Raw genomic sequence first — 26,406 nt, 5'->3', positions numbered from 1 at the left:
GCAGTGCTGAAACTTTCTCCATTTATAGACAATTTGTCTTTCCATGGACTGATGAACATCAAGGCTTTTAGAGATACTTTTGAAACCCTTTCCAGCTTTATGCAAGTCAACAATTCTTAATCTTAGGTCTTCTGAGATCTCTTTTGTTCGAGGCATAGTTCACATCAGGCAATGCGTCTTGTGAATAGCAAACTCAAATGTTTGTGTTTTTTATAGGGCAGGGCAGCTCTAACCAACATCTCCAATCTCCAGGTTAGCTGACTCCTGACTCCAATTCATTTTTGGAAAAGTCATTAGCCTAGGGGTTCACATACTTTTTACAACTTACTCTGAATGTTTAAATGATGTATTCAATTAAAGACATGGAAAAATACAATATTTTGTGTGTTATTAGTTTAAGCACACTGTGTTCGTCTATTGTTGTGACTAAGATGAAGATCAGATCAAATGTTATGACTAATTTATGCAGAAATCCAGGTAATGTCAAAGGGTTCATATACTTTTTCTTGCCACTGTATGTCAAGAAACTTGGATGCAGTGAGCAGCGTTGAGCAGCGTCACCTCAAGCTAATTTGGTGTTACACAAAACAACTCAAAGAAATTTTTTAAATAGAAACTGTGACGTAAAAAATTATATAGATCTCCCATTTGCCATGTCTTTGTGATGCGGTTCACAGCAGCGTCAGAGTTTTGAATGACCCTTCCCCACCTTTTGTACCATGCTGACTGAAGCCCTAGCTAGCCAATAACTAGCTAACACCAGACACAGATGAAAGGGAAGACATATAAGTATCTTTGCCAGATGAATAGTGTAAACTTTTAATTATACTACAGAACAAAAATATGTAAAGTGTTGGTCCCATGTTTCATGAGCTGAAATAAAAGATCCCAGAAATGTTCCATACACACAAAAAGCTTATTTCTTTCAAATTTTGTGGACAAATTTGTTTACATCCCTGTTAGGGAGTAGTTCTTATTTGCCAAGAAAATCCATTCACCTGTCAGGTGTGGCATATCAAGAAGCTGATTAAACAGCATGGTCATTACACAGGTGCACCTTGTACTGGGGACAATAAAAGGTCACTCTACAATATGCAATTTTGTCACACAACACAATGCCACAGATGTCTCATGTTTTGAGGGACAGCGCAATTGGCATACTAACTGCAGGAATGTCCACTAGAACTGTTGCCAGATAATTAAATGTATTTTTTTTCTACCATAAGCCACCTCCATCATCGTTTTAGAGAATTTGGCAGTACATCCAATCGGCCTCACAAACGCAGACCACGTGTAACCAAGCCAGCCCAAGATCTCCACATCCGGCTTCTTTGCCTGTGGGATCATCTGAGACCAACCACCCAGACAGCTGATGAAACTGAGGAGTATTTCCTTCTGTAATAAAGCCCTTTTGTGGGGGAAAATAAATTCTGATTGGCTGCCACCCATGGCTGTGCCCCTAGTCATGTGAAATCCATAGATTAGGGCCTAATGAATATATTTCAAATGTATGATGTCCTTATATGAACTGTAATCAGTAAAATCATTGAGGTTATTGCATGTTGTGTTTATATTTTTGTTCAGTATAGTTGCTGACACCCCACAGTCAAATTTTGGCACCAGTAGAGTAGCTAACTAGCAAAATAAACCACGCCTTTTCTGATGTTGGTTACAAGGCGGTACTTGGTTACTAGGGTGATGTCACCCTATACCCTTAATAATCCCACCTCCTGAACCCACCTCCTGAATTGATCTAAAACTCTGTGTAAAAAATATAGAAATAATTAAAATTGGAGATAGAAATATAAATGTGTAGAAATATAAATGTGGGATCAATTGGATTGAACATCATCAAAATAACATTTTGGGAGGTCATCTTCAATTTATTTTGGATTCCCACTCATATCTCATCTAAAATGAATCTGCATTCTACAGGTACCTAACCGGCACATTATTTTAGTTGTATACTTACACAAAAATGTGATTTCAAATGATCCTAGAACCCCAAAAAATGTGTATTACATATAATAATCTGGGGAGACCTTAATTCCAAGTTTAAGGCAAATTGAACCATGGTGTTTCTGCTGATTGTGAATGAGTACCATTTTATTTGTGCTGATAGTGAATTAGGGACCATTGTGTTTGTACTGATAGTGAATGAGGACCATTATGCTTGAGTCGATAGTGAGTGAGGGAGAAACTGTGTTGAAACGGCATAATGATTTGTTCTAGCGTGGGAGTGGCATGTCAGGTATTACAGCAGACAGCTCTCTGTTGGCAGTTTATGGGGTCCTATTTTGATGCATTTTGCTGCCTCTTAGGCAGATCAAAACTGCTCATCCACTCACTCTGTGTCTACCAGTGACAGGTGTATTATAAGAATGAGAGCGCGATTGTTCAGGATGTCATATCAACGATTCAGTGAAAGTACATCAAATGGAAGAGAGAACGATGTTTCACCTATAATGTTCCGCAGGAACATTTTATATAGAATTCACAGTGTTTTACATTTTCACATTTTTGTAATTTAGCAGACACTCTTATCCAGAGAAACTTAGTGGTGAGTGCATACATTTTCTCATACTGGTCCCCCGTGGGCATACGAATCCACAGTCCTGGCGTTGCAAGCACCATACTCTGCCAACTGAGCTACACATGGCATGCTCTTGGTTTTGGATATAGGTGTGCTCAGAGTCTCATGACAATGTGTTGCAACACATTCGCATTGGTGACTAATCACCTGTAACAGTGCCTTTTAGTAGGAAACAATCAGGTAAATACTTCATAATTGTTCCTTGTATGCTAATTGGGTCATTAAAATACTAAAAAGGACATTAACATACATTTTTTATGCATAAATAAATTGCCATTTATTAAAGTGGCCAATGATTTGAGTCTGTATGTAGGCAGCAGCCTCTCTGAGTTAGTGATTGCTGTTTAACAGTGTGATGACCTTGAGATAGAAGCTGTTTTTCAGTCTCTTGGTCCCAGCTTTGATGCACCTGTACTGTACTTGCCTTCTGGATGGTAGCGGGGTGATCAGGCATTGGCTCAGGTGGTTGTTGTCCTTGATGATCTTTTTGGCCTTCCTGTGACAGCGGGTGCTGTAGGTGTCCTGGAGGTAGTTTGCCCCCGGTGATGCGTTGGGCAGACCGCACTACCCTCTGGAGAGCTTTGCGGTTGAGGGCAGTGCAGTTGCCGTACCAGGCGATGATACAGCCCGACGGGATGCGCTCAATTGTGCGTCTGTAAAAGTTTGTCAGGGTTTTAGGTGACAAGCCAAATTTCTTCAGTCTCCTGAGGTTGACGAGGCACTGTTGTGCCTTCTTCACCACACTGTCTGTGTGTGTGGAACATTTCAGTTTGTCTGTGATGTGAATGCCGAGGAACTTAAAAACGTTCCACCTTCTCCATTACTGTCCCGTCGATGTGGATGGGGGGGGGGGGGGGGGGTGTTTCCTGAAGTCCACGATCATCTCCTTTGTTTTGTTGACATTGAGTGAGAGGTTGTTTTCCTGACACCACACTCCGAGTGCCCTCACCTCCTCCATGTAGGCTGTCTCATGGTTGTTGGTAATCAAGCCCACTACTGTTGTGTCGTCTGTAAACTTGATGATTGAGTTGGAGGCGTGCATGGCCACACAGTCATGGGTGAACAGGGAGTACAGAAGGAGGCTGAGCACGCACCCACAGCAAAGTGGAGATGTTGTTTCCTACCTTCGCCACCTAAGGGCGGCCCGTCAGAAAGTCCAGGACCCAATTGCACAGGGCGAGGTTGAGACCCAGGGCCTCAAGCTTAATGATGAGTGTTTAATGCTGAGCTGTAGTCAATGAACAGCAATCTTACATAGGTATTCCTCTTGTCCAGATGGGATAGGGCAGTGTGCAGTGTGATGGCGATTGCATCGTCTGTGGGCCTGTTAGGGCGGTATGCAAACTGAAGTGGGTCTAGAGTGGCAGGTAAGGTGTAGTTGATATGATCCTTGACTAGTCTCTCAAAGCACTTCATGATGACAGAAGTGAGTGCTACGGGGCGATAGTTATTTAGTTCAGATATCTCTGCCTTCTTTGATACAGGAACAATGGTGACCATCTTGAAGCATGTTGGAACAGCAGACTGGAATAGGGAGAGATTTAATATGTCTGTAAACACACCAGCCAGTTGGTCTGCGCATGCTCTGAAGACGCGACTAGGGATGCCGTCTGGGCCTGCAGCCTACGTTTAAATGTCTTACTCACTTCGGCCACAGCGAAGGAGAGGGTGACCACAGCACTTGGTAGCTGGCCGCGTCGGTGGCACTGTATTATCCTCAAAGCGGGCAAAGAAGGTGTTTAGTTTGTCTGAAAGCAAGACGTTGGGTGTCCGTGGCGTGACTGGTTTTCTATTTGTCGTCCGTAATTGCCTGTAGACCCTGCCACAAACGTCTCATGTCTGAGCCGTTGAATTGCGACTCCAATTTGTCCCTATACCTACATTTCGCTTGTTTGATTGCCTTGCGGAGGGAATAACTACACTGTCTATATTCAGCCATATTCCCAGTCAACTTTCCATGGTTAAATGCGGTGTTTCGCGTTTTCAGTTTTGCGCGAATGCCGCCATCTATCCACGGTTTCTGGTTAGGGTAGGTTTTAATAGTCATAGTGGGTACAACATCACCAATGCACTTCCTTATAAACTCACTCACCGAGGCAGCGTAAAAATCAATGTTATTCTCTGAGGCTGCCCGGAACACTTCCCAGTACTTGTGATCTAAACAATTTTGAAGCATGGATTCCGATTGGTCTGGCCAGCGTTGAACGGTTCTAGTAACGGGTACATTACTAAGTTCAAATTGTTCATATTCCCATTTAAGCTCAAATTGCTAGTAGTCACTGTTAACCTAACTAGCTATTGTCTGCTAGAAGTCACTGGAAAGAAAGGGAGTGTTACCAATGCATTTGCATTAATCGGTTGTGCCTGGGCAATGAATCTATGGGAGAGACCCATGTAAAATGGCAGATTAGGGGGGAACCTGGAGCTCACTCTGGAGTGAGCACTAGGCAGAGGGTGAGCCCTAGGCAGAAGGGGGCTTTTGTCTTGTTATCTTTGGGAGTGAGTTGACATTATCTCCACGGATAAGGTTTTATTTACCATGCACGGTTTTTCTTACCTCTGCTTTAGATCCTCAATTTGAGAACACTGTATTAATGGCAGCAGCTGCTTTCGGTTCATCAGAGCGTTGTGTTGTGGGTTACTCTGTTGATGGCTACAGCAGCAGCTTTAACCAAGATGACTATCATCTACTCACAAATGGACTCCACAAACAAATGGCTACCTCATAATCTCCGTACAGGGGCTAAATGGATACATGATATGAGAGATATGCAGTGCATATACACTGAGTTCACAAAAAATTAAGAACACATTCCTAATATTGAGTTGTACCCCCCCTCCCCTCCCCTCCCCCTTTGCCCTCAGAACATCCTCAATTCATCGGGGCATGGACTCTACAAGGTGTTGAAAGCCTTCCACGGGGATGCTGGCCCATGTTGACTCCAATGCTTCCCACAATTGTGTCAAGTTAGCTGGATGTCCTTTTGGTGGTGAATCGTTCTTGATACATACAGTAAACTGTTGAGTGTGGAAAACCCAGTAGCGTTCCAGTTCTAGACACAAACCGGTACGCCTGTCACTGTCATGGAAATATTCAGTCAATAATATTTTTCAAATACCGACGCTTGTGAGTTCAAATAGACTTCATTACAAAGTAATATAAGCCGCGCTGGTTCATGAATCAACTTTCTTTCTAGCCTTGGCACACACGTTTTATACAGTTTTCATCCTTACGTCACACACATCGTAACTCCTCTTTATGTTAATGATTCATCCCCTCTGGCATTTTAGCCACCATTATCTTTTTGCCTTGCACTAATTTTAGCTTGGTTTCACATTAGGGCATAGATTCCATTGGTGGCGTAACCATAGCAACATTAAACATTAGGCCATAGCAATGGTACAAAAATAAACAGACATGCCCACTCCCAAGACAGGTGCATGTCTAATGGTGCCTAATGACCTAGACACACATGTAGAGTGCACTTATTCTGCTGACTACTCTAAGATGTATAATGGGCCCACATGTACTGAAAAATATATAAAATATCACCTACCACCATACCCCGTTCAAAGGGAATTCAATATTTTGCCTTGCCCATTCACCCTCTGCATGGCACACATACGGAATCCATGTCTCAATTGTCTCAAGGCTTACAAATCTTTCTTTCACCCGTCTCCTCTCCTTTATCCACACTGATTTAGCAAGTGACATCAATTAGGCTTTCACCTGGATTCACCTGGTCAGTCTATGTCAAGGAAAGAGCAGGTGTTCCTAATGTTTTGTACGTTCAGTGTACAAGCTGGAAAGTGACATAGATATAATACTGCAGTACATTAGTCCACAATACAGATGTGAAACATTTCTAGGTATACACACAGCGTTTAATGTGTATCGGCGAAGTAGACTACAGCAAGGCATCAGCGGAATAGTGTGCAATAAGATTAAGATTGAAATAATATTGAAACAATAAGATTGAAACCGATGTTAATGAACTTAAAAAGGAGAACATCTTTCTGACAGAAGCCTTACTTGACATACAGACTAGATCCATAAGAGGAAATCTGGTACTTACTGGTATCCAAGAGAAAGAAGGAGATGTTCCTGAGGGTGTAGTTAGGGAGTTCCTCCTTACAGTGCTTCAGATCCCACACCAAGCTGTCGACAAAATCCAACTCGAACGTGTACACCGTTTCGGACAGAGAGGGGAGACGTATGAATGCTCAATCGTTGCCAAATTTGCTTTCTTTAAAGATAGAATAATGATTAAAAGCCTGGGTACAAGACTTGCTGGCGCAAAAATAGGCATGAATGATCACTTCCCGAAGGAAATTGCAGAACGGCGCAAAGTTCTGTATCCAATCTTCAAGGAAAATAGATTGAAAGGGAAACGTGTAGCTCTCGTAGTTGATTAACTATATCGATAACCACATGTTCAGTGACACAAAGACTACTCCATGGCTATTCTAAATATTACAAAATTCTCATAGAGGAGTCGAATAATGGAACATACAATACTCGACATGGTAGGGATTGTTATAAAAAAATATATATAGAGAAGCAATAAAATACAAAGATTGATAAAGGAATTAAATACAACTACACTATACCATTCTAGATAGGGAATGTTAGAAAATAATTTTTTATACTTTCATTTACAGTATTTCATCAATTGATAAGAAAGAATTAGAAGAAAGGATAATTTAGCGAAATAATACATCTTCAAATATAAGGTACTGGAACACAAAAGTACTCAATCAACACAGTAGAGATAAAACACAGAGGAAATAAAAGGCTCAGTATGTGGGTACGTGCACATGTATTGTGATGGAAGGTGGGGTGTGTGTTTTTGTGTTTAGAAAAGTGTGAAGTTAAGTGAGTGAAAAAGGATACGGGGTGCAAATCCCAGAGCCCATGTGTGTTTGTGAGCAGGGGTTATAAGAGAGAGCTTTCAATTTTGTGTAGATATAGGATATACATTTAAAAATAAATTATTAATATTTATTTATTTATTGTCCTATCATGATGGAATGGTCCCCAACCCTATGCCCTAGACACCCGCCTGAGAGACCCATACACTAAGTCCTTATCTGTTTTATGGGCCTACTGTAAGTAGCCTATACGCAGCCAAATCAGAAAGATGAATGTGGTCAGAGACCTACTAAAGCAGCATTGCCCCCTAAAGATTCTGAGACTGCCTGGCAGGGTTGGTCCTACAGAGCCAAATCCCCCTGATGGGAGAGCATAATATACAAGGAAATTCTCAAAGCTGCTAATGAGAACCTTGACGACCTTGTACCTAGCCGGTCGGGATTCCGGTGGGGTGCCCCCACCCAGGCAGTGGCAGTGCTGACAACACTAGCTGCAGTAACCCATGGGGAGGGGTCACACTCGGACATTCAGAGAAGGGGCATATTATTGTGGCCCTGGTGGCACAAAATCATAAAAGGTCTGACTGCACAGAGATGCTTGGGAATATGGTCACAACGGCGGACCGCGTGTGGGTGTTTCAGGGGAAAGGGGTATATCTGATCTCTATCGCCTAGGACATGACAATGGTTAATCAAATCTCCCCATTTTTGCTAAATTTTGCATGCCTTCTCATACAGCTGCAACTGTATATGCATTCGTAAATCAAGGCCTTTCTTGAGTTGTGCTCTGGGATGGAATCACTGTTGAGCATCTGAGTGTATGGTAGTTTGTGGGGGAAAGGGGTTGAGTGTGACTGTGTGTGTGTGTGTGTGTGTGTGTGTGTGTGTGTGTGTGTGTGTGTGTGTGTGTGTGTGTGTGTGTATCCCACAACTGTTGCTAGGGAGTAAAGATGTTAGGGACAATATAGTATGAATCGCAATAATTGTTTGCTAAAATAATAATTGCTTGCCAAAACTCACTGAAAGTGGCAGTAATAAAGCCTCTCTTGAAAAAGCCAAACCTTGACCCAGAAAATATAAAAAACTGTCAGCCAATATCGAATCTCCCATTCCTCTCAAAAAGACAAACAATGTATACGAAACGTTTCAGTCTAGTTTTAGACTCCATCATAGCACTGAGACTGCACCCGTGAAGGTGGTAAATTACCTTTTAATGGCGTCAGACCAAGGCTCTGCATCTGTCCTCGTGCTCTTAGACCTTAGTGCTGCTTTTGATACCATCGATCACCACATTATTTTGGAGAGATTGGAAACCCAAATTGGTCTACATGGACAAGTTCCAGCCTTGTTTAGATCTTATCTGTCGGAAAGATGTCAGTTTGTCTCTGTGGATGGTTTGCCCTCTGACAAATCAACTGTAAATTTTGGTGTTCCTCAAGGCTCCATTTTAGGATCACTATTGTTTTCACTATATATTTTACCTCTTGGTGATGTCATTCGGAAACATAATGTTAACTTTCACTGCTATGCAGACAACACAGCTGTACATTTCAATGAAACATGGTGAAGCCACAAAATTGCCCTCCCTGGAAGCCTGTGTTTCAGACATAAGGAAGTGGATGGTGGCAAATGTTTTACTTTTAAACTCGGACAAAACAAAGATGCTAGTTCTAGGTCCCAAGAAACAAAGAGATCTTCTGTTGAATCTGACAATTAACCTTGATGGTTGTACAGTCGTCTCAAATAAAACTATGAAGGACCTCGTGTTACTCTGGAACCTGATCTCTCTTTTGACAAACATATGAAGACTGTTTCAAGGACTTTTTTCCATCTACGTAACTGTAACGGCTTTCGTCTTCCTCCTCGTCTGAGGATCGGAGGACCAATGTGCAGCGTGGTAATTGTTCATCTTTGTTTAATAAAAGTGAACACTCAAAATACAAAAAAATAACAAATGTGAAAAACCGAAACAGTTCTGTCTGGTGCAGACACACGAAGACTGAAGACAACCACCCACAAAACCCAACACAAAACAGGCTACCTAAATATGGTTCCCAATCAGAGACAACACAAAACACCTGCCTCTGATTGAGAACCATATCAGGCCAAACACAGAAATAGGAAAACATAGAAATATAAACATAGACTGCCCACCCCAACTCACGCCCTGACCATACTAAATAAAGACAAAACAAAGGAAATAAAGGTCAGAACGTGACAGTAACATTGCAAAAGTCTGAAACTTTCTGTCCAAATATTATGCAGAAAAATGTATCCATGCTTTTGTCACTTATAGGTTAGACTACTTTCCGGCCACCCGGATAAAGCACTAAATAAACTTCAGTTAGTGATAAACATGGCTGCTAGAATCTTGACTAGAACCAAAAGAATTGATCATATTACTCCAGTGCTAGCCTCTCTACACTGGCTTCCTGTTAAGGCTATGGTTTTACTGCTAACCTACAAAGCATTACATGGGCTTGCTCCTACCTATCTTTCCGATTTGGTCCTGCCGTACATACTTACACGTACGCTACGGTCACAAGAAGCAAGCCTCCTTACTGTACCTAGAATTAATAAGCAAACAGCTGGAGACAGGTCTTTCTCCTATAGAGCTCCATTTTTATGGAATGGTCTGCCTATCCATGTGTGAGACACAGACTCGGTCTCGACCTTTAAGTCTTTATTGAAGACTCATCTCTTCAGTAGGTCATATGAATGAGTGTAGTCTGGCCCAAGAGTGGGACGGTGAACGGAAAGGCACTGGAGCAACGAACCACCCACACTGTCTCTGCTTGGCCAGTTCCCCTCTCTCTACTGGGATTCTCTGCCTCAAACCTTATTACAGGGGCTGAGTCACTGGCTTACTGGTGCTCTTCCATGCCGTCCCTAGGAGGTGTGTGTCACTTGAGTGGGTTGAGTCACTGACGTGATGTTCCTGTCCGGGTTGCCCTGCCTGTTTGGCTGTCTGGTGGTATCATCGGACGGGGCCACAGTGTCTCCCGACCCCTCCTGTCTCAGCATCCAGTATTTATGCAGCAATAGTTTGTATCAGGGGGCTAGGGTCAATCTGTTATACAGCGGCTTGCGAAAGTATTCACCCCCCTTGGCATTTTCCCTATTTTGTGGGGGGATTTTTGGGGGGTTTGTATCATTTTATTTACACATCATGCCTACCACTTTGAAGATGCTAAATATTTTTGATTGAGAAACAAACAAGAAATAAGACAAAAAAACAGAACATCTGAGCGTGCATAACTATTCACCCCCCCCCAAAGTCAATGCTTTGTAGAGCCACCTCTTGCAGCAATTACAGCTCCAAGTCTATTGGGTATGTCTCTATAAGCTTGGCACATCTAACCACTGAGATTTTTGCCCATTCTTCAAGGCAAAACTGCTCCAGCTCCTTCAAGTTGGATGGATTCCGCTGGTGTACAGCAATCTTTAAGTCATACCACAGATTCTCAATTGGATTGAGGTCTGGGCTTTAACTAGGCTAATCCAAGAAATTTAAATGTTTCCCCTTAAAACACTCAAGTGTTGCTTTAGCAGTATGCTTAGGGTCATTGTCCTGCTGAAGGGTGAACCTCCGTCCCAGTCTCAAATTTCTGGAATACAAACAGGTTTCCCTCAAGAATTTCCCTGTATTTAGCATCATCCATCATTCCTTCAATTCTGACCAGTTTCCCAGTCCCTGCCGATGAAAAACATTGTGTTGTGGGGTTGTGTTCTCGGGGTGATGAGAGGTGTTGGGTATGCGCCAGACATAGCGTTTTCCTTGATGGCCAAAAATATAAATTTTAGTCTCATCTGACCAGAGTACCTTCTTTCATATTTTTGGGGAGTCTCCCACATGCCTTTTGGTGAACACTAAACATGTTTGCCTATTTTTTTCTTAAAGCAATGGCTTTTTTCTGGCCACTCTTCCGTAAAGCCCAGCTCTGTGGAGTGTACGGCTTAAAGTGGTCCTATGGACAGATACTCCAATCTCCGCTGTGGAGCTTTGCAGCTCCTTCAGGGTTATCTTTGGTCTCTTTGTTGCCTCGCTGATTAATGCTCTCATTGCCTGGTCCATGAGTTTTGGTGGGTGGCCCTCTCTTGGCAGGTTTGTTGTGGTGCCATATTCTTTCCCTTTAAAAAAAAATTGATTTAATGGTGCTCCTTGCGATGTTAAAAGTTTCTGATCTTTTTTTATAACCAACCCTGATCTGTACTTCTCCAAAACGTTGTCCCTGACCTGTTTGGAGAGCTCCTTGGTCTTCATAATTCCGCTTGCTTGGTGGTGCCCCTTGCTTAGTGGTGTTGCAGACTCTGGGGCCCTTCAGAACAGGTGTATATATACTGAGATCATGTGACAGATCATGTGACACACAGGTGGACTTTATTTAACTAATTATGTCACTTCTGAAGGTAATTGGTTGCACCATATCTTATTTAGGGCTTTCATAGCAAAGGGGTGAATACATATGCATGCACCACCTTTCCGTTTTATTTTTTTAAATAATTTTTTGAAGTTCTTAAGTTATTTCATTTCATTTAACTTCACCAATTTGGACTATTTTGTGTATGTCCATTACATGAAATCCAGATAAAATCTAGGTTGTAATGCAACAAAATAGGAAAAACACCAAGGGGGTGAATACTTTTGCAAGGCACTGTGCCTGGAGTATTTCTCCTGTCTTATCCGGTGTCCTGTGTGAATTTAAGTATGCTCTCTCTAATTCTCTTTCACTCTCTCTTTCTCTCTCGGAGGACCTTAGCCCTAGGAGCATGCCTCAGGACTACCAAGCCTGATGACTCCTTGGTGTCCCCAGTCCACGTGGTCATGCTGCTGCTCCAGTTTCAACTGTTCTGCCTGCGGCTATGGAACCATGACCTGTTCACCGAACGTGCTACCTTGTCCCAGACCTGCTGTTTTCAACTCTCTAGAGACAGCAGGAGCGGTAGAGATACTCTGAATGATCGCTTTGAAAAGCCAACTGACATTTACTCCTGAGGTGCTGACCTGTTGCATCCTCTACAACCACTATGATTATTATTTGACCCTGCTGGTCATCTATGAACATTTGAAAATCTTGGCCATGTTCTGTTATAATCTCCATCCGGCACAGCCAGAAGAGGACTGGCCACCCCTCATAGCCTGGTTCCTCTCTAGGTTTCTTCCTAGGTTCTGGCCTTTCTAGGGAGTTTTTCCTAGCAACCATGCTTCTACACCTGCATTGCTTGCTGTTTGGGGTTTTAGGCTGGGTTTCTGTACAGCACTTTCTGACATCAGCTGATGTAAGAAAGGCTTTATAAATACATTTGACTGATTTGATTAATTCATTTTTGTAATGGCAATACTGGTAAGAGGTAACAATCCTTTGCATACACTACCTACATTACTACAAATATGAATTGTTATTTATGGAAGTTAAGATGAGCAGGCTTTATTAAAAAAAAATATATATATATATACAGTTGAAGTCTGAAGATGACATACACCTTAGCCAAATACATTTAAACTCAGTTTTTCACAATTCCTGACATTTAATCCTAGTAAAAATTCCCTGTCAGTTAGGATCACCACTTTATTTTAAGAATGTGCAATGTCAGAAAAATAGTAGTGAGAGATTTATTTCAGCTTTTATTTCTTTCATCTCATTCCACAAGCTCATTCCACAAATAGTTGGGTTATGTTTGGCCTATTCCTCCTGACAGAGCTGGTGTAACTGAGTCAGGTTTGTAGGCCTCCTTGCTCACACATGCTTTTTCAGTTCTGCCCACAAATGTTCTATAGGATTGAGGTCAGGGCTTTGTGATGGCCACTCCAATACCTTGACTTTTTTGTCCTTAAGCCATTTTGCCACAACTTTGGAAGTATGCTTGGGGTCATTGTCCATTTGGTAGACATTTGCAACCAAGCTTTAACTTGCTGACTGATGTCTTGAGATGTTGCTTCAATATATCCACATAATTTTCCTACCTCATGATGCCATCTATTTTGTGAAGTGCACCAGTCCCTCCTGAAGCAAAGCACCCCCACAACATGATGCTGCCACCCCCGTGCTTCACGGTTGGGATGGTGTTCTCCGACTTGCAAGCCTCCCCCTTTTTCCTCCAATGATAACGATGGTCATTATGGCCAAACAGTTCTATTTTTGTTTTATCAGACCAGAGGACATTTCTCCAAAAAGTACAATATTTGTCCCCATGTGCAGTTGGGTTATTCACACAACCCAACAGGCTGGGTAAAAACAACTCAACATGTGATCTGTCCGCTATTTAACCAGCACTGGGTTTCCAAATAACCCAAATTGGGTTGTTTTTAGCCCATGATTTTTTTGTAGTGTACCTGGTGATTTCATTGATCATTGTCATATTTCAGATAGTCCTAGTTTGGGTGGATACTGGCTATATGTCTGAAGATGGAGTAACATTGCACCGCCTTCAATATTATGGGATGAAGATTTGTATTGATGTATTTATTTTTATTTAACCTTTATTTAACTAGGCAAGTCAGTTAAGAACAAATTCTTAATAACAATGAAGGCAACATAGCATGGCAGCAACACATGACAACACAGCATCGTAGCAACACGACATGACAACAACATGGTAGCAACACAACATGGCAGCAGCACAACATGGTAGCAGCACAAAACATGGTACAAACATTATTGGGCACAGAAAATAGCACAAAGTGCAAGAAGGTAGAGACAACAATACATCACACAAAGCAGCCACAGTCATTGCATGTATAAACATTTGTCAAATCAGTTGTACAACAACCCGTCAACAACAGTTTAATTTTCACATTGTATAAATCTATAAACCATGCTTTTCTTTAAAAAAAAAACTCAGTTATGAATCATTTAAATTAGTGTGCAACAATTTATTAATAGCCACAAATGGCAGAGTACGCCAGATGGACTGGTCCATTTTTGGCCTCGTGGCCTGTCTGACTTAGGTTTTTAGTGCAAAATTCTCATTATCTTGCTAATAATGGGGGCCTCTAGGGGAAAAAATGGTCCGGTGTGTTAGAAAGGGACAGATTTTGGTCCCAGTCAGCCACTGGTATGACTACAAAAGTCATTCAGTCCTGTCCTGACTATTGTCTCCTCAGAGTGGCCTGCATTCTAAGACTAGTACTATATGGTGAATGTGAGATGCGTATGACTTGACATGCTCAATGTGCTGGACGCCAGTCCTCCATGGTCCCCCAGTGATGTCCTGCAGCAGAGAGGCAATGTGGATGGCTGTGTCCTTTGTCCAGGCACCCCAAACTTCTCTGTCACTCCTCTTAGAAGACACCTCTTCTTGGTCTCCTCCAGAAATGTCCACTCTCTCCATGACAGGTGTCACAGTGTCACAGTCTGTAATATGATGTGGTGGTGAGGTAACAGTCTGGTGAATATGCAACATGCTTTTCCTCAGTAGTCAAGAGGCAACAGGCCAGCCATCTGCAGAGCTGGGCATGAGGCCCAAATTTTCCCGGTCAGCCAGGTTACACAATGAGAGCGGTTGTCTCCATGGTGGACGGTGCAGCGATGGTACACTCCATTTAACTCCAAGTTTCTCTGCGGGGCTTCCACGGCATCAGGGTCCCACTCACAAGCATGAACGTGGCTGGCCCCCGCATCCACCAAGTACGGGTTAGTGAAGTAGCCAATACCTGCATATAAATCCACCACAGTCTCCCCACTGCAGTTGAATGAGGCGACCTGGTCACATCAAACACATACCTGATATTGTTGTCTACATGTGTCACCCAGATGTCCTCTCCAACTAGCATGGTGTCGTGTCTTTATCTGAGCTGCGCTTCGATAGATTGGTCGAATATGGAAGGCTAGGTTGCCCAGCAGAGATCTCCCTTGTCCTTTGAAGAATATTTCTGGGCGGATACGTTGTAGTCTTTCGCCGTGTGGTAAAACGGATACGTTGTAGTACCCTGTCAATCTGAAGAGATTGTCCATCCTTTCCTAGGCCACGCACGTTTACAGCTGCTGCTGATAACTCGACGTCTAGGATGTATCACTTCTTTAGTGAATAAGAGTTCAAAGTCCATACCAAGTTGCCATACCATAAACTCATGCTATATTCTGGCTGGTGTAGATGTAACCTATTCTGGCAAATGTGTTACAATATTTGTGAGGGAGGAGAAAAGGGGCTACCCAGTTGACAACGACCACTCCTGCAGGCAGGCGGCCCTCCTGTAAAATGAAAGTCATTCATGTTACACTCTAAAAAATGCTGGATTAAAACCAACCCAGCACTGGGTAAATAGTGGACAGAACACATGTTGGGTTATTTTTGACCCAGCCACTTGGGTCACTTAGTTGGGTTATTATTGAGCTATGATCCAACGGGTCAGATCAGAAGACTGGAGGTGTGGCTTAGGAAGGGGCACAGCATACAGATAGTTATTTTTGGCCACTGTGAGTGTAAATGTCATTACAGTTAATCTGTTCTGTTGTATTTTTAACACATGTTAAAGGTAGGCTTTCTGAAGGCTTTGGTGCTTTCAGCAAATTGTGCTGAAAAAAGGTTATTTACTCAGCGCTTCATTATCTGTTCATAATGCACATTAGTGACATCTGCTGGTCAACAATAAATAGCAGCATGTGATTATCAGATATGAGTTTTTTCACCACTGTTTTCAGCAAAACTCTGGAACTTTAGTAGTTTATATTCGGATTGAAAACCAGGTTCACATCTTACATCATGCTTCCTTTTTGGCATTATTTAAGATGCTTAAGACAAGCTTATACCATACTAAATGAAACAAATTATTTAAACAACAGTGCAGAAAGTGTGGTTTCACAAAAATACATTTTCAAAATAGTGTACTTTCAACGAATTCAACCTCATACCCTCATCTCCCTGAATGATCCATAGTTCCCTACTCTACCTGCTAAGCTACCGGTCGGGTGAATCATTTTGCTTAAGCAAATCTTATGCATGCCTTGGAGCTCCAGTTTCAAACGTAACATCACTAGTTAAATGTCCAGAACAGTCATTCCTATTCCCATGTAAAATAGCCTTTTGAGTGTCTAAAATGAGTGTCAAAAATACATCTCAAGCAAATTTGGTGACAAAAAGCAACTTAAACAACATTGAAATTGCACCAACAGCATATATATATATATTTTATACATCTCTCATTTTGGCATGCCTCTTGTAATGACAGACGTGATGACATGACAACTGCATCAGAGTTTTGAACAACCCAGCCTCCCCCTTTTTGTTCCATTCTGGATGAAGACCTAGCTTGCCAGTAACCAGACACAGATGAAAGGGAGATACCTAGTCAGTTGTACAACTGGAAGCCTTCAACTGAAATGTGTCTTCCACATTTAACCCAACCCCTTTTAATCGGAGAGGTGCAGGTAGCTGCCTTAATTAATATCTACAGCACCCAGGGAACAGTGGGTTAACTGCCTTGCTCAGAGGCAGAACAACAGATTTTTACCTTGTCAGCTCAGGGATTCGATCCAGCAACCTTTTGATTACTGACTTAATGGACTAACCACTAGTCTACCTGCAGAGGGGAAACATATAAGTGTCTTTACCATAGATGACCAGCGTAAACTTTTAATTATATTTTCTGACACCCGACAGTCAAATTTTGGCACCAGTAGAGTAGCCATCTAGCTACTATATAAACAGATATACTTAAGTATCAAAGTAAATGTAATTTCTAAAATATGCTTGCTTGCTTATGGTAGTCCATCGTATTCAATGATGACTTGCACTTCTGAGTTAACAGTGAATTATTTGGTGACTGTAGAGTCCAATCCAAGATCCACAAACTTTAGTGCAGGTGGGGCATATGCAGTCTGTGTTGGCTGGGGCAGGCATGGTTGTATGTCTCCTGAGCTGTTTTTGCTGTCCCTTTGTGCTCCTCTCCTCCTCCCACCTCTGTACACCGCTCTGGCAGACCTGCCGCCAGGTGGAACGGTTGGCAGCAGCATCCTCTAGGTCTGTGGGTTTGATGTTGCACTTCTTCCTCAATGTTTTTAGCTGGTCCTTGTAGCGCTTCATCTGCCCACCTACAGACCACCGGCCAAGATGTAGCTGGCCATACAGAATCTTTCGCGGAAAGCGCTCCTGAGATATTCTAATGACATGCCCAAGCCAACGCAGTTGGTGCCCAAGCCAGCACAGTTGGTGTTGGGTGACCATGGCCTCCATACTCTTGCAGTTGGTCTTAGCAAGTATTTCTGTATGGGGCACACGGTTGAAAAAGCCGTACATGCACATTAGGATAACACACTATAAAGTCTGGGACTTATTTCCATTGTGGTCCTCTTGAGACAAGATGGCTAGACAAGATCGAACACAGTATGGCAGTGAAATAATACAACATGGTTCTATGTCTCCTGAGGACCACAATGATGCCTGCTTGATCTAATTTGATCCAATTTTGAATTGGAACCCCCTCCGTCAAAACCTTGGTGGTTGCTTGGAGCCTCCTGATGTTGAATAGGTTTCCATCCTACCTGAAGTCCACCGCAACACCGCTGCTGTCCTCAAGCTCCTTGTTGACCGGAGATGCTAAAATATACTTAAGTATCAAAAGTGAAAATATAAATAATTTCAAATTCCTTATATTAAGCAAAGCAGACGGCACCGTTTTCTTGTTTTTTAAATTTACGGAGAGCCAGGGGCACACGCCAACAATCAGACAATATTTACAAAAGATGCATTTGTGATTAGTGAGTCCGCCAGACCAGAGGCAGTAGGGATGACCTCGTGTTCTCTTGATAAGTGTGTGAATTTCACAATTTTCCTGTCCTGCTAAGAATTCAAAATGAAATAAGTACTTTTGCTTGTCAGGGAAAATGTGTGGAGTAAAATGTACAATAATGTCTTTAGGAATGTAGTGAAGTAAAAGTAAAAGTTGTCAAAAATATAAAAAGTAAATTAAAGTACAGATACCCCAAAAAACTGCTTAAGTAGTACTTTAAAGTATTTTTACTTAAGTACTTTACGTCACTGTATATAAACCACCCCCCAATGCAAACACACCTTCTCCGATGTTGGTTACAAGGCGGTACTTATTTTTTTTAATTACGCCTTGTAACCAGCATCGCAGAAGGCGCATTTTGAGCATTTTTATTGGGGAAAAGGGTATATTTTGCATTGGGAATCAGAATGACCGTTCAGGACCTTTCAAAAAGACCCAGCTGCTGGGTTAACCCAACTGATGGTTAAAAAACTAAACTGATGGTTGAATTAACCCACGCAACCCAACTGACGGGGTAAAAAAAAATATACAAAAAATTGTGATAAATATTTAAGAAAAATAAATGGAAATAAATAAACAAATAAAAACAATAAAAAATGTGTGCTGTCCAATATTTACCCAGTGCTGGGTTACCAAATAACCAAAATTGGGTTGTTTTAATCAAGCAGTTTATAGAGTGTATTGATATACAACAAAAAATAACCTTCGGATTATATTAAAAAAGACCCAGCTTGAAAGTGAATAAAAACCCAAGTGATAGATAAATTAACCCACGTTTGGGTTCATGGACGTGGTCTATTTGGGGTGTGGCTTTCAGATAGTTATTTTTGGCCATCCAGCTTATACACCACAACTATTTCTAAATATTTTTGTGCATTAAGTATTTTATATACAATTAATAACGTTATTATTTAAATACAATAGCAAAGTGGTAACTCTCCGAACATTGAGATATGCAGTCACTTGAGGAACTCCTACTCTTTTGTAAGCCTCATAAAGTGGCAGCTCTCAACCTTAAAGATCATGAACAGACAAAATCATGTTTTTCATAAAATGTGATGATATTTGGATGAAACCAGATCAAAGTATGATGACCAAAGAATGAAAAATGACTGTTCCTTCTACATTGATAAAGTTTGATCATAAAGTTACTGGCCCCCTCCCTCATGTCAAACACTTGGATTCAGGAGGCGGGATAATTAAGGGGATAAGGTGACTAAACTCTCATTTGAATATACCAATGGTAACATGATATTCCCTTAATAATCCCACCTCCTGATTCCAACTGTTTGGGACCCCTCACACTATATACATTTAAAATAAGAACACACACTTTATACAATTAGGCTTGACATTCCATACATCAATAATGCTTTGCTCTACTGAGGTAAACCCTGATATCCTAATGCCACTTTAGCAATTTTCTTAAACCTCTACAGGATCGGTCCCCCACCCACAAGACAGTTGAGCTAATGTAGGCTAATGTGATTAGCATGAGGTTGTAAGTAACAAGAACATTTCCCAGGACATAGACATATCTGATATGGGCAGAAATCTTAAATTATTGTTAATCTAACTGAACTGTCCGATTTACAGTGAAAGAATACCATGCTATTGTTTGAGGAGTGCACAGTTATGAACTTGAAAATGTATTAATTAAACAATTAGGCACATTTGGGCAGTTTTGATACAACATTTTGAACAGAAAGACAATGGTTCATTGAATCAGTCGAAACCTTTGCATACACTGCTGCCATCTAGTGGCCAACATCGAAAGTGAGCCTAACCTGGAATAGTACATTGTGACCATTGTCTTGCATTTCAAAGATGAAAAAAAGCATGTTTTTTTCTTTGCATTATCTTTTATTAGATCTAATGTGCTATATTCTCCAACATTAATTTCACATTTCCACAAACGTCAAAGTCTTTCCTTTCAAATGGCATCAAGAATATCCATATCCTTGCTTCAGGTCCTGAGCTACAGGCAGTTAGATTTGGGTATGTCATTTTAGGCAAAAATTGAAAAAAAGGGTCTGATCCTTAAGAGGGTTTAAACAACCTTAGAGATTCTCACAACATCAGTTAGTCAGTGAGCTGAGAAGAGTATCATATCATACAAATGCATTCTCTTAGCAGGCCCTGATATTCTAATACTAAGGGCATAGCTGATCTTTAACTTTGACCCAAACACCCGATGTGCTCGGGAGGGAAATGCGACAAGCTATTTAGGTCAGAGGCGTTGTGCTGTGATGTGCTGTTTATTTCGTTTTTATTTTGAGATGGCAGGGAGTTCCATGCTATCATGGCTTTATATACAGTGCCTTGCAAAAGTATTCACCCCATGACATTTTTCCTATTTTGTTGCATTACAACCTGTAATTGGAATTTATTTGGATTTCGTGTAATGGACATACACAAAATAGTCCAAATTGGTGAAGTGAAATGAAAAAAATAACTTGTTTCAAAAAATTCAAAAAACTTAAAAACGGAAAAGTGGTGCATGCATATGTATTCCCCCCCTTTGCTATGAAGCCCCTAAATAAGATCTGGTGCAACCAATTACCTTCGGAAGTCACATAATTAGTTAAATAAAGTCCACCTGTGTGTCACATCATCTGTCACATCATCTCAGTATATATACACCTGTTCTGAAATGCCCCAGAGTCTGCAACACCACTAAGGAAGGGGCACCACCAAGCAAGCGGCACTATGAAGACCAAGGAGCTCTCCAAACAGGTCAAGGACAAAGTTGTGGAGAAGTACAGATCAGGGTTGGGCTATAAAAAAATATCTGAAACTTTGAACATCCCACAGAGCACCATTAAATCCATTATTAAAAATGTAAAGAATATGGCACCACAACAAACCTGCCAAGAGAGGGCTGCCCACCAAAACTCATGGACCAGGCAAGGAGGGCATTAATCAGAGAGGCAACAAAGAGACCAAAGATAACCCTGAAGGAGCTGCAAAACTCCAAAGCGGAGTTGGGAGTATCTGTCCATAGGACCACTTTAAGCCGTACACTCCACAGAGCTGGGCTTTACGGAAGAGTGGCCAGAAAAAATATGCAATCATGTTTTGTGTTCGCCAAAAGGCATGTGGGAGACTCCACAAAAATATGGAAGAAGGTACTCTGGTCAGATGAGACTAAAATTTATATTTTTGGCCATCAAGGAAAACGCTATGTCTGGCGCATACCCAACACCTCTCATCACCCCGAGAACAACATCCCCACAGTGACGCATGGTGGTGGCAGCATCATGCTGTGGGGATGTTTTTCATCGGCAGGGACTGGGGAACTGGTCAGAATTGAAGGAATGATGGATGATGCTAAATACAGGGAAATCCTTGAGGGAAACCTGTTAGTCTTCCAGAGATTTGAGACTGGGACTAAGGTTCACCTTTCAGCAGGACAATGACCCTAAGCATACTGCTAAAGCAACACTTGAGTGTTTTGAGGGGAAACATTTAAATGTCTTGGAATGGCCTTGTTAAAGCCCAGACCTCAATCCAATTGAGAATCTGTGGTGTAACTTAAAGATTGCTGTACACCAGCGGAACCCATCCAACTTGAAGGAGCTGGAGCAGTTTTGCCTTGAAGAATGGGCAAAAATCCCAGTGGCTAGATGTGCCAAGCTTATAGAGACATACCCAATAGACTTGGAGCTGTAATTGCTGCAAGCGGTGGCTCTACAAAGTATTGACTTTGGGGGGGTGAAAAGTTATGCACGCTCAAGTTTTCTGTTTTTTTGTCTTATTTCTTGTTTGTTTCATAATACAACATATTTAGCATCTTCAAAGTGGTAGGCATGTTGTGTAAATCAAATGATACAAACCTCCCAAAAATTCATTTTAATTCCAGGTTATAAATCAACAAAATAGGAAAAATGCCAAGGGTGGTGAATACTTTTGCAAGCCACTGTATTCCTGTGCGTTGCCTTGAATTTGTTTTGGCTATAGGGACTGTGACAAGACTTCTGGTTGCATGTCTTTTGGAATATGAATGTCTGTCAGTGCTTTATCTTAGTTGATTAAATAGACAGTTTGGAGATTTTGACACATTAATATTTCTTACATAAATGAGAAGTGAAGCAGAAAATCTCTCCTTTACTTTGAGCCAGGAAAGATTAACATGCATTTTGTTGACATTAGCTCTATTTGAACATTGCAGGGAAAGATGTGCTGCTCTGTTTTGGGCCAGCTGTAGCTTTATTATGTCTTTCTTTGCAGAACCTGACAATATTACCAGGCAGTAGTCCAGATAAGATACAACTAGCGCCTGCATGAGTTTGGTTGAATGTGGTTTGAAAAAGACTGAGCGTCTCTTTATCACAGACAGACCTTTTGCCATCTTTACGGTCTTTGAATCCATATGCTTTGACCATGACAGTTTACAATCTAAGGTAACACCAAGTAATTTAGTCTCCTCAACTTGCTCAATAGCCACAGTTTTCATTATCAGATCCAGCTGAGGTCTAAACCTCCTTAGGGAATGATTTGTACCCAATACTATGCTCATAGTCTTAGATAAACTACATGACCAAAAGTATGTGGACACCTGCTTGTCGAACATCTCATTCCAAAATCATGGGCATTAATATGGAGTCCGTCCCCCCTTTGCTGCTATAACAGCCTCCACTCTTCGGGGAAGGCTTTCCACTAGATGTCGGAACATTGTTGCGGTGACCTGCTTCCATTCAGCCACAAGAACATTAGTGAGGTCGGGCACTGATGTTGGGCGATTAGGCCTGGCTCGCAGTCTGCGTTCCAAATCATCCCAAAGGTGTTCGATGGGGTTGAGGTCAGGGCTCTGTGCAGGCCAGTCAAGTTCTTCCACATTGATCTCGACAAACCATTTCTGTATGGGTGCATTGTCATGCTGAAACAGGAAAAAGCCTTCCCCAAACTATTGCGACAAAGTTGGAAGCACAGTCGTCTAGAATGTCATTGTATGCTGTAGTGTTAACATTTCCCATCACTGGAACTAAGGAGCCTGAACCATGATAAAAAAGGCCCAGACCATTATTCCTCCTCCACCAAACTTCACAGTTGGCACTGTGGTAGCGTTCTCCTGGCATCCGCCAAACCCAGATTTGTCCGTCGGACTGCCAGATGGTGAAGTGTGACTCATCACTCCAGAGAGCGTGTTTCCACTGCTCCAGTGTCCAATGGTGGCGAGCTTTACATCACCCCAGCTATACTTGACATTGTGCATGATGATCTTAGGCTTGTGTGCGGCTACTCGCCATGGAAACTCATTTCATGAAGCTCCCAACGTACAATTCTTGTGCTGATGTTGCTTCCAGAGGCAGTTTGGAACTCGGTAATGAGTGTTGCAACCAAGGACAGACGTTTTTTACACGCTTCAGCACTCTGCGATCCCGTTCTATGAGCTTGTGTGGCCTACCACTTCACAGCTGAGCCATTGTTGCTCCTAGATGTTTCCACTTCACAATTACAGCAGTTATAGTTGACCTGGGCAGCTCTAGCAGGGCAGAAATTTGACGAACTGACTTGTTGGAAAGGTGGCATCCTATGGCGGTGCCACGTTGAAAGTCACTGCGCTGTTCAGTAAGGCCATTCTACTGCCAATGTTTGTCTATGGAGATTGCATGGCGGTGTGCTCAATTTTATACACCTGTCAGCAGTGGGTGTGGCTGAAATAGCCAAATCCACAAATTTTAAGGGGTGTCCATATACTTTTGTATATATAGTGTATATTCAGGACTAGTTTAATGCTGACCACCCATTCTGAAACTAACTGCAACTCTCTGTTTAGAGTTGCAGGGATTTCACTAGCTGTGGCTGCTGACGTGTATAGGGCTGAATCATCAGTATACATATACACACGTGTTTTGTTTACTACCCCACTCAACATGTTTTACGTTAGAGAGGCTTCCATGAAAGAAAACACTGTGTTCTATTAGATAGATAGCTTTCGATCCACAATATGGCAGAGGGTGTAAAGCCATAACACAAACGTTTTTTCACTAACAGATTATGGTCAATAATATCAAAGGCTGCATTGAAGTTTAACGGTACAGCTCCCATAATTTTCTTATTATAAATTTATTTCAGGTAATCATCAGTCATTTGTGTCAGTGCAGTACATGTTGAGTGGCCTTCTTGATAGGCATGGTGGAAGTCTGTTGTTAATTTGTTCATAGAGAAATAACATTTTATCTGGTCAAACAACATTTTTCCCAAAATTTGCTAAAAGCCTACAGTAGACTGATTGGTCAGCTGTTAGAACCAGTAAAGGGCACTTTGCCATTGTTGTGTAGCTGAATGACTTTAGTTTCCCTCCAGGTCTGAGAATATTTTTTTTTCAGGCTCAGATTAAAGATACAAGTAATAGGAGCTTTAACATATTCCGCTACCATCCTCAGTAGCTTTCCATCTAAGTTGTCAATACCAGGTGTTTTTATTTTTTACATTTAGCTAGACAAGTCAGTTAAGAACAAATTCTTATTTACAATGACGGGCCTACCCCGGCCTAACCTGGACGACGCTGAGCCAATTGTGCACTGCCCTATGGGACTCCCAATCAAAGCCAGATGTGATACAGCCTGGATTCGAACCAGGGACTGTAGCAACACCTCTTACACTGAGATGCAGTGCCTTAGACAGCTGTGCCACTTGGGAGCTTATGATTGATTACCAGCAATAATTTTTCCATCTCTTCCACACTAACTTTACAAAATATTTTTCTTTCATAGTTAGGTATTTTATGCATGAATATGCTGGCTCAGAGTTTGTTGTTGGCATTTAATTCCTGAGTTTGTCCACTTTGTCAATGAAGTAGTTGTTGAAGTAATTGGACACATCAAAGGGTTTAATGATGAATGAGCTATATCTGATTCATTAAAGGGCGGTCTTTCTGCCCATCATTTCATTTAATGTTCTCAAAAGCTTTTTCCATCATATTCTACTGTATATAATATGTCTACGTTTTATAATACCGATTCTTCTTCTTTTTGTACAGTTTAGTTACATAAGCTTCTACATGTACAGTAAGATTGCCAATCAGATGTACAGCCAGACTTATTAGCCACTCCTTTTGCTTCATCGCGCTCAACCATACAGTTTTTCAGTTCCTCAGCAATCCACGGCGCCTTAGTAGTTCTCAGAGTCAGTTTCTTAATAGGTGCATCCTTATCAATAACTGAAACAAGCAATTTCATAAAGGCATGAAGTGCAGCATCTGGATGCTCCTCAATATACACACAGCCAATCGTCTTTACATCTTCAGTTTCATACAAAACGTTTTGTATGATTTCTTAAACATTATGTTAGGCCCAGCCTTTAGAACTTTTGCTTTTCTGGATACAGCCACAATATTGTGGTCACTACATCCAATGGGTGTGGATACAGCTTTAGAACATAGTTCTGCAGTGTTAGTAAACATATGATCAATACACATGGATGATATAGTTCCTGTACTATTTGTAAACACCCTGGTAGGTTGACCTGATCCTCAATACAGTTACAGTGAGCAGCTTCTTCTTGAGCAGACAACTCGATGACAACTCACCCAGAAAATAGACCTCTCTGTGAACATCACACATATTATCAAGATACTGACTGTTAGCACTTGGTGCTCAATAGCAGCACCCCAAAAATAATAGGCTTTAGATGTGGCAGGTGAACCTGCAATGACAACACTTCAACAACCTTTGGCATGAGATCCTCTCTGAGCTTCACAGGAATTTGGCGTTGAACATGTACAGCAACACCTTCACCATATTTATTCCTGTCTCTTCTATGGATGTTATATCTGGTTATATCCCTGTATTGCTAATACTGTATTGTCAAATGAATTATCTAAGTGAATATTAGGGATGGCCAATATATGAATGTTATCTGAAGTTAGCAAGTTATTGGTTTAATGAACCTTGTTATTGAGGGTACATACAGTGGGGAGAACAAGTATTTGATACACTGACAATTTTGCAGGTTTTCCTACTTACAAAGCATGTAGAGGTCTGTAATTTTTATCATAGGTACACTTCAACTATGAGAGACGGAATCTAAAACAAAAATCCAGAAAATCACATTGTATGATTTTTAAGTAATTAATTTGCATTTTATTGCATGACATAAGTATTTGATACATCAGAAAAGCAGAACTTAATATTTGGTACAGAAACCTTTGTTTGCAATTACAGAGATCATACGTTTCCTGTAGTTCTTGACTAGGTTTGCACACACT

General features: G+C 41.4%; 1 protein-coding gene and 1 pseudogene across 1 annotated transcript in view; both read right to left on the bottom strand.

The window, feature by feature from the left end:
• Nucleotides 1–26,406, bottom strand: part of nrg3b (neuregulin 3b) — a 432,713-nt gene that overhangs the window by 369,931 nt on the left and 36,376 nt on the right. The window lies entirely within an intron of this gene.
• Nucleotides 14,567–15,312, bottom strand: LOC139569656 (tRNA wybutosine-synthesizing protein 2 homolog pseudogene; annotated as a pseudogene).

This window comes from Salvelinus alpinus, chromosome 3 (assembly GCF_045679555.1).
Source record: "Salvelinus alpinus chromosome 3, SLU_Salpinus.1, whole genome shotgun sequence".
NCBI lineage: Eukaryota > Metazoa > Chordata > Actinopteri > Salmoniformes > Salmonidae > Salvelinus > Salvelinus alpinus.
This window is presented reverse-complemented; position numbering and strand designations above follow the sequence as displayed.